Here is a 7091-nt window from a genome sequence, read left to right as displayed (position 1 = left end):
CTCCCCATGTCTCGGTCTTCATCTAAGGCTGAGCAGAGGGAACATGTCCTTGACACCAATATCCCAAGAACTTTAGTTGGTGTTCATAACCAGATGTTGGTATGTCCTTTGTCTGATGATGTTCGACTGAGGATGCTCAACGTTTTGATGTTGCTCGCTGACACAAAGTAGATTTGAATCAAAAGAAAATAGTAAGCTCTTGATGAAGCCGGTTTGAATTTTGCTTAATATGTGGATGTCGGTATAAAGTATACATGTGATGATTGGTATCACAGTGGGAATGGTCTAGCCAGTATCTGAAAATAAAAGAGTAGTTTTTTCAAAAACAAGCATCAGAAACAACAAGTTTACAAGTTAGTATATTCACCTTTTCTACGAACTAATTTGAGCTTGTAATTACAAGAAATTGGTTATTTTGTTCAAACAAGTAGTGAATAAAAAGATAAGACTTTGCGCTTGGCATGCTGTTATGGTGGTTTACTGTGACAGGATTGAGGCTCTGTAATTTTGTGATGTGGACGCGGTATATATTTGATATTTCCCAGTAAACTCCTTTACAAATGAAATGAAATGAGCTATGTCAGGTACCTTTAGAATGATTTGCTTGCAACTTGGTTGATATTTTTCCATTCTTGTATAAGTTCATGTATACATGTAAGAAATTTTGCACAACTGAAATGGTTTGTTTGTCTAGGAATTGGATGCGTGATATTCCGTCTTTTTTTTTTTTTTTTGCTTGGGAAGTGAACTATCTCTTCCACTACACGTGTCTCTCTCGAAAAGATTAGATTACTCACGTTCTATGGGGTGTCACACAAAGATTAGATTAGGTTGCTTGTGATGCTACGTTGGCGTCTTGTGCACCGTACGTACGTGGCAACGCTGCTGACCTATCCCACGTACAAGAAGCGCCGCCATATATATGCATGGAGCAGTCCGGCAGCGCTCGGCCTCCAAGAGCCGAGAGCAACTCAGGCCCATAATACAGGCCTCATCGGGAAAGGCCGTCTCGCTGGAGGCCCATGCAAAAAAGAGGCTGGCTCGCGGTCAGGGGGGCACGCAGCGCAGCGTCCGCGCTCCGCAGCCGCGCGCGAGAGGCGACTCGTTCAGTACCACCTCGCCCAGCGAAGAGGGGACGGGAGGGCGAGCAGGCTACAAATAGAGGGGCAGAGCAACGCTGCAACTCATACCGGCCTTTTGGCTAAGATCAAGTGTAGTATCTATTCTTATTAATTTAATATCTGATATGTGGGCCATGTGTTTACAATGATATTAAATTTATTTTTTGTGGGAAGGGCTCACCACAGTGGCTTGCCATTGGGGCCCTTAGGTGTCGCCCAGTGCGCTGCACTATTGCCTGGGCAGGCGCATCCCAACCAAATCTTCAAATTAAACTTTGGTCCCCTAGAGATATGCATGTGAGTCCTTAGCTTTTGTTCTTCTGCAGGAGATCTTCGCGGGGCCCTTATCGAACAATTTTATGAATTCAAAACAGAAATCGAAACTGGAGTTCAGATGTTTTGATCTGCAAAGTGAAAGCCATATGAACATATATTGTAAGTTTTCAGCTTGTTTTGTTTACAATCACAAGTCTTCGCTGTCAATCCCGGATACCCGGAGGATTATTCTCACAAGAAACATACAATGAACATCCGAAAAGATACCTTGTCTGTTAAAGGCCTCAAGAAGTATCATCAATTAGTACAAGGAAATCGTATCTACTTGAAATACATTGCAGCATCCAGTCTGTTGGTGCACGATGTCTGTAAGAGCATCTCCAGCCGCTGGCCTCTCAGGAGGCGCTAAAAACCGTCCCTTGAGGGCGCACCGGCGCAAAACACGCGCTGAGGGTGTGATGCCATCTAGTCGCGGCGTCCACGGGAATTTTTTGAACGGCACAAACACGACGAGTTCATGCATATTTCGGCAACTTCAAACCAAATTCAACCAAACACGGCGCAAACACGCCCGCTCATACATATTTAAAGTATTTTACAAAAAGAAGAAAACACACTACTAGGCCCGCCCGCCGTCTCGCTCACCTCGCCGCTTCTCGCCGGCCGCCGCCCTTGCAGTTCTACATGCCGAGGAGGCTGTAGAACCGCGTGTAGTCGCCGCCACCGCCGCCGCCGTCATGGCCGCCGTCCCTGCTGCAACCCTACCCCGGTTGGCGCGGCGGGTTGGACGGTCCGGCGGTGTCCTCGTCGTCGTCGCTGTCGAGGATCACGACACGGTGCTCGTCCTCGCGCCCACGCTTGCGGGCGGTGATCTCCTCCAGGGCCCGGGTCTGCCGGGCCATCTCCGTCCGGAGGTAGTCGTCGCGCGCCCACCGTAGGGCGTCCGCGTCGAAAAAGCTGCGTCGGGCTATCTCCTCGTACTCCGGGGGGACTGGGCTCCGGCTTGGGCGCGACGAGGACGAGGCGCCCGGAAGCGGGGGTGGAGTCGGCGATGCAGATACCGGAGCTGCGGGTGCGCCGGCTGACAGGCATGTCCTGGGGCGGAGGCTTGACGGGGCGGAGGCAGGGAGAGCCGGTCGACCGACCGGACGAGGAGAAGGACACCTCGGGTCCATGCGCCTCGGCATCCATGAGCTCCCACGTCGACGAGAAAAAGACGAGGGGGGGGGGAGGGGTACTCCAGCCTCGGCGTGTTGCCGCCCTCGATGTACTCGAGGATGGCCTCCAGCGTGCGGCCGGGCACGCCCCACCATCGGCGCCGCCCCTCGGAGTTGAGCCTGTCGGAGGGCACGACGCCGTTGGTGGCCTCGAGTTGCTCGGCGTGACGGCGACGGAAGTACGGCTCCCAGAGCGAGCTGTCGGGGATGTAGCGCGGCCCCTCCCTCGCCGCCCGCGGCAGAGAGGCGCGGATACGCGCGATCTCCGCACGACGCGCCGCCCCGGTGGGCGGTGGTGGCACTGGGACCCCGCCGGCGCTGATTCTCCACGCCACGGGCACCCGCATGTACGGCGGGACCGGGTACTCGGCCTCGAAGAGGAGCCGAGTTTCGTCCTCGTGAAGGTGGCGGCGGCCGAAGCCGTTCGCCGCCGCGCCGTCGCCTGGGAATCGTTCGGCCATTTCTTTGAAATGGGACGGCGAGGGGAGATGGGGGAAGGAGAGAGAGGGTGCGTCGGCGGTGGAGACTCTGTGCGTGCCACCGGCGCGCTGAGGTCGACTTATATAGGCGGAGGCGGCGCGAGCACGCGTGGCATGTGCGAGGACGCGCGTCATCACGCCTTCACTGCACCGCCCGTGAGGCATCAATGGCGGAGGCTGACCGGCGCGGCAGCACGCGACAGCTTTGGCATTGATTCGCCGCGGGAAACGAGGCGATGAGGATGATGAAGCGGCGAAAAGCGAGCCGAGTCGCTGGCAAGGAGGGCCTGCGGCTCTTTCGCGCCAAAAATGATTCGCCCGGCGCCCCCGAGCGCCCCCCCCCCCCTGCGTGCCGGGTTCAGATTGGGTCCGCCGGCGCCAATTTCGGCCCGAGCCGGCGAACATTTGGCCCTTAGGGGCATGACTGAGCCCATTTTTTGACGCCGGCGGTCAAAAAGTCGCCTGGGGGGTCTTGATGGGGGCGCGGCTGGAGATGCTCTAAATGTTTCTAATGCACATGCTTTTGCCAGGCAAGCTTGCTCTATAACATAACTACATGTTCTCGCTATATCATATGACCTCAAAGGGGGTAATGGTCACGGTGTTGTAAAATAAACGGAAGGGGAACAAATGTTAGTGTGTTAGTACATCTTCCTGGATCCAGTGTCATGGTGCACAGCCATGGCTCCATCATGGACCATATGAATGATGTCAGTTTCGCCGTCGATATGATAATATGTACACGATTCACCAAATCCTCACCACCGGTCTGAAACTTTTAGTCTCCTACTCCCGTGGATCGCAAGATTAACTGCAGGGATTTTATGCCGCACCTGCCGGCAAATCATGTTCACGGCATCATCCTTCCTGGAATTAGTAGTTACTACTAGAGACGTTTTTTTTTTTTGCTTTGACCACATCTCAACCCACTTCTATTTGGGCATCTGTCTGAGCTGGTTGAGCAAGTAATCAGGTTCTAGAGCTTCTTCAACTGAGAAGAAGAGTGCGAACTCGTTGTAATCAATCTCGTCCTCAAAAGGGAGCTCGATCCGGCTGATAATAATCACTGGAATGAAATTAGCCAATTACTGACAATGGCATCAAACAACCGGCATGCGAAGGAGTATCCCTGGCGGGATGGAGACAAAACTTTGATTGAAAACAAATGCAATGGTTTAAAGTTGTATGTAGAATTACATTCACATGTCAAATTAGTAATTTATCAATATTGCAAACATATTGACGTATACAAGTTAAACTATGTACCTAATTATTTTATTTTATTTTAACATGGTACTCAATATTGCGAGAGTGCTTAGCAATATATTTCCATATTATTAATCGATGGCTTAACAAATAGAAATAAAAATGCATGTTTACTAATCTTACCTCTTATAAGATAAGTGATCGTATGACCCTTGGATCAAAGAGTATAGATGTGTCTAAAATAGTTTGGGACCATGTTAAAATATCTATAACATCTTGGTTTCTCGTATTAATTTGTCAAGTTAGTGATCTTACACGCGCAATGCGCCTCCCACTATTATAAATCGAGTGTATGCGACCATGGATCTTCACTATTAAATGGGAATTGCCCATTCGCTTCCTTGCCTCCAAGGTTTACTCCCGCCTACGACCATCTCCTACCGTTTTTTTGTCGTCATACGTCCCCGTTGACCGCTTTTTCTTTCCTCTCGCGTAAATCAAGCAAAAACCAGAAAAACAAACAAACGAGGGCACACACACACACACACACACACACACACACACACACACACACACACACACACACACACACACCTCATCCAAATCTTGAGTCGTGCCTCCCCACACGCTCCCACACCACCTTTATCCATGATGTTGCAGCCCCGCCGGTCGATGGCCTCCCCATCTTTCGGTCTTCACATCTAAGGCTGAGTAGAGGGAACGCCAATATCCCAAGAACTTTAGTTGGTGTTCAAAGCCAGACGTTGGTATGTCCTTTGTCTGATGATGATGCTCGGCCGAGGATGCTCAACGTTTTGATGTTGCTCGCTGACACAAAGTAGATTTGAATCAAAAGAAAACCGTAAGCTCTTGATGGAGCCAGTTTGAATTTTGCTTAATTTGTGGATGTTGGTATAAAGTATACATGTGATCATTGGTATCACAGTGGGCATGGTCTAGCCAATATCTGGAAATAAAAGAGTAGTTTCTCAAAAGCAATCATCAGAAAATAACAAGTTAGTATATTTACCTTTTCTATGAACTAATTTGAGCTTGCAATTACAAGAAATTGGTTATTTTGTTCTGACAAGTAGTAAATGAAAAGAGAAGACTTAATAACTCTTTGCTAAAAAGATAAGACTTTGCGCTTGGCATGCTGTTATGGTTTACTGTGACAAGATTGGGGCTCTGTAATTTGTGACGGAGACGATATACATTCTTAGTAAACTCCTTTACAGACGAAATGAAATGAGTTATCTCAGGTATCTTTAGAATGATTTGCTTGCAAGTTGGTTGATAGTTTTCCATTCTTGTATAAGTTCCAAATGCATGCATGTAAGAAATTTTGCACAGCTGAAATGGTTTGTTTGTTTAGGAAATTGGATGCATGATATTCCGGCTCTATTTTATTTTGCTTGGGAACTGAATTGTCTCTTCCACTATATGCGTCTCTCTCGAAAAGATCAGATTACTCATGTTCTCTGGGGTGTCACAAAAATGTGCCAATGCCATTGTAGGTTGCTTTTGCTAAACACCGCCTTAACACGCTTCGATGCTAGTATGATGCTACGTTGGCGTCTTCACAAGTGCACCGTACGTACGTGGCTACGCTGCTGATCTATATACCACGTACAAGAAGCGCATCCCCCCGCAAAAGAGAAGAAGCGCCTCAGCCAGCATGCATGGAGCAACTCCGGCCCATAACCACCCGCAAAAAAAAACTCAGGCCCATAATATAGGCTTCATCGGAAAGGCCGTCTCGCTGGAGGCCCATACGACAAAGAGGCTGGCTCGGGGTCGGGGGGCACGCAGCGCAGCGTCCGCGCTCCGCAGCCGCGCGCGAGAGGCGACTCGTTCAGTACCACCTCGCCCAGCGAAGAGGGGACGGGAGGGCGAGCAGGCTACAAATAGAGGGGCAGAGCAACGCTGCAACTCATACCTTTCTCGGCCTTTTGGCTAAGATCAAGTGTAGTATCTGTTCTTATCAGTTTAATGTCTGATATGTGGGCCATGTGTTCACAACGATATTAAATTTATTTTTTGTGAGGGAGGGCTCACCACAGTGGCTTGCCATTGGGGCCCTTAGGTGTCGCCCAGTGCGCTGCACTATTGCCTGGGCAGGCGCATCCCAACCAAATCTTCAAATTAAACTTTGGTCCTTTGAGTTGCAGTGGGCTCTGGCTGTTTACAGTCTCAGGGCGAGTATTCCAGTTGAATGATGCCGTTTGGGACTTTTAATCTCCTACTCCTGTGAATATAAGATCATCTGCAGGGATTTTTCTTGTCAGTCTGGATGTTGGAGGAAACACAGCCACCAATTACTTCTCCACAATACCCACCAAAAAATGCTGGAAACAGGACCGACATGACAAGCTAGAAATCAGTAGCCCATGATAAAAGTGTTCTCCACAGGCCACACCATAGTCAGTTTGTTCCTCACCATATAAAATTCTTACATCCTGATTCACTTCCTGGAAACCTAGTGTGCTACCACTACTAACAAGTCAATGAGATAAGCAGGCCAGCAGTCGATCCCAGCCACCCAGAGATTTTCTCATAGGAAACACAGAATGAACATATCAAAAGATACCTTGGCTGTTACCACTTGAAATGAGTGGTCAGCTATCTCAAAAACAATCAACAAACAAAAAAAGATACCTTGGCTGTTAAAGGGCTCAAGAAGTACGTACCAATTAGTAAGAGAAATTATATCTACTTGAATACATTGCAACATCCAGTCTGTTGGTACACATGTTTGTAAGCGTGTTTCTAATGCACATGCTCTATAACAT

The 7091-nt window shown here is 49.1% G+C and overlaps 2 non-coding genes across 2 annotated transcripts; both read left to right on the top strand.

The window, feature by feature from the left end:
• The first annotated feature begins 1181 nt into the window (after window positions 1-1181).
• On the top strand, window positions 1182-1376 carry LOC119273777. Its single transcript, XR_005134973.1, has one exon. It is a non-coding gene; the product is annotated as a U2 spliceosomal RNA (small nuclear RNA).
• Window positions 1377-6234: 4858 nt separating this feature from the next.
• Window positions 6235-6431, top strand: LOC119273773. The gene has a single exon (XR_005134969.1). It is a non-coding gene; the product is annotated as a U2 spliceosomal RNA (small nuclear RNA).
• The last annotated feature ends 660 nt before the right edge of the window (window positions 6432-7091 follow it).

Source organism: Triticum dicoccoides, chromosome 3A (assembly GCF_002162155.2).
Source record: "Triticum dicoccoides isolate Atlit2015 ecotype Zavitan chromosome 3A, WEW_v2.0, whole genome shotgun sequence".
Taxonomy (NCBI): Eukaryota; Viridiplantae; Streptophyta; class Magnoliopsida; order Poales; family Poaceae; genus Triticum; species Triticum dicoccoides.
Note: the sequence above shows the minus strand (reverse complement) of the source record. Positions and strands in the feature narration are given on the sequence as shown.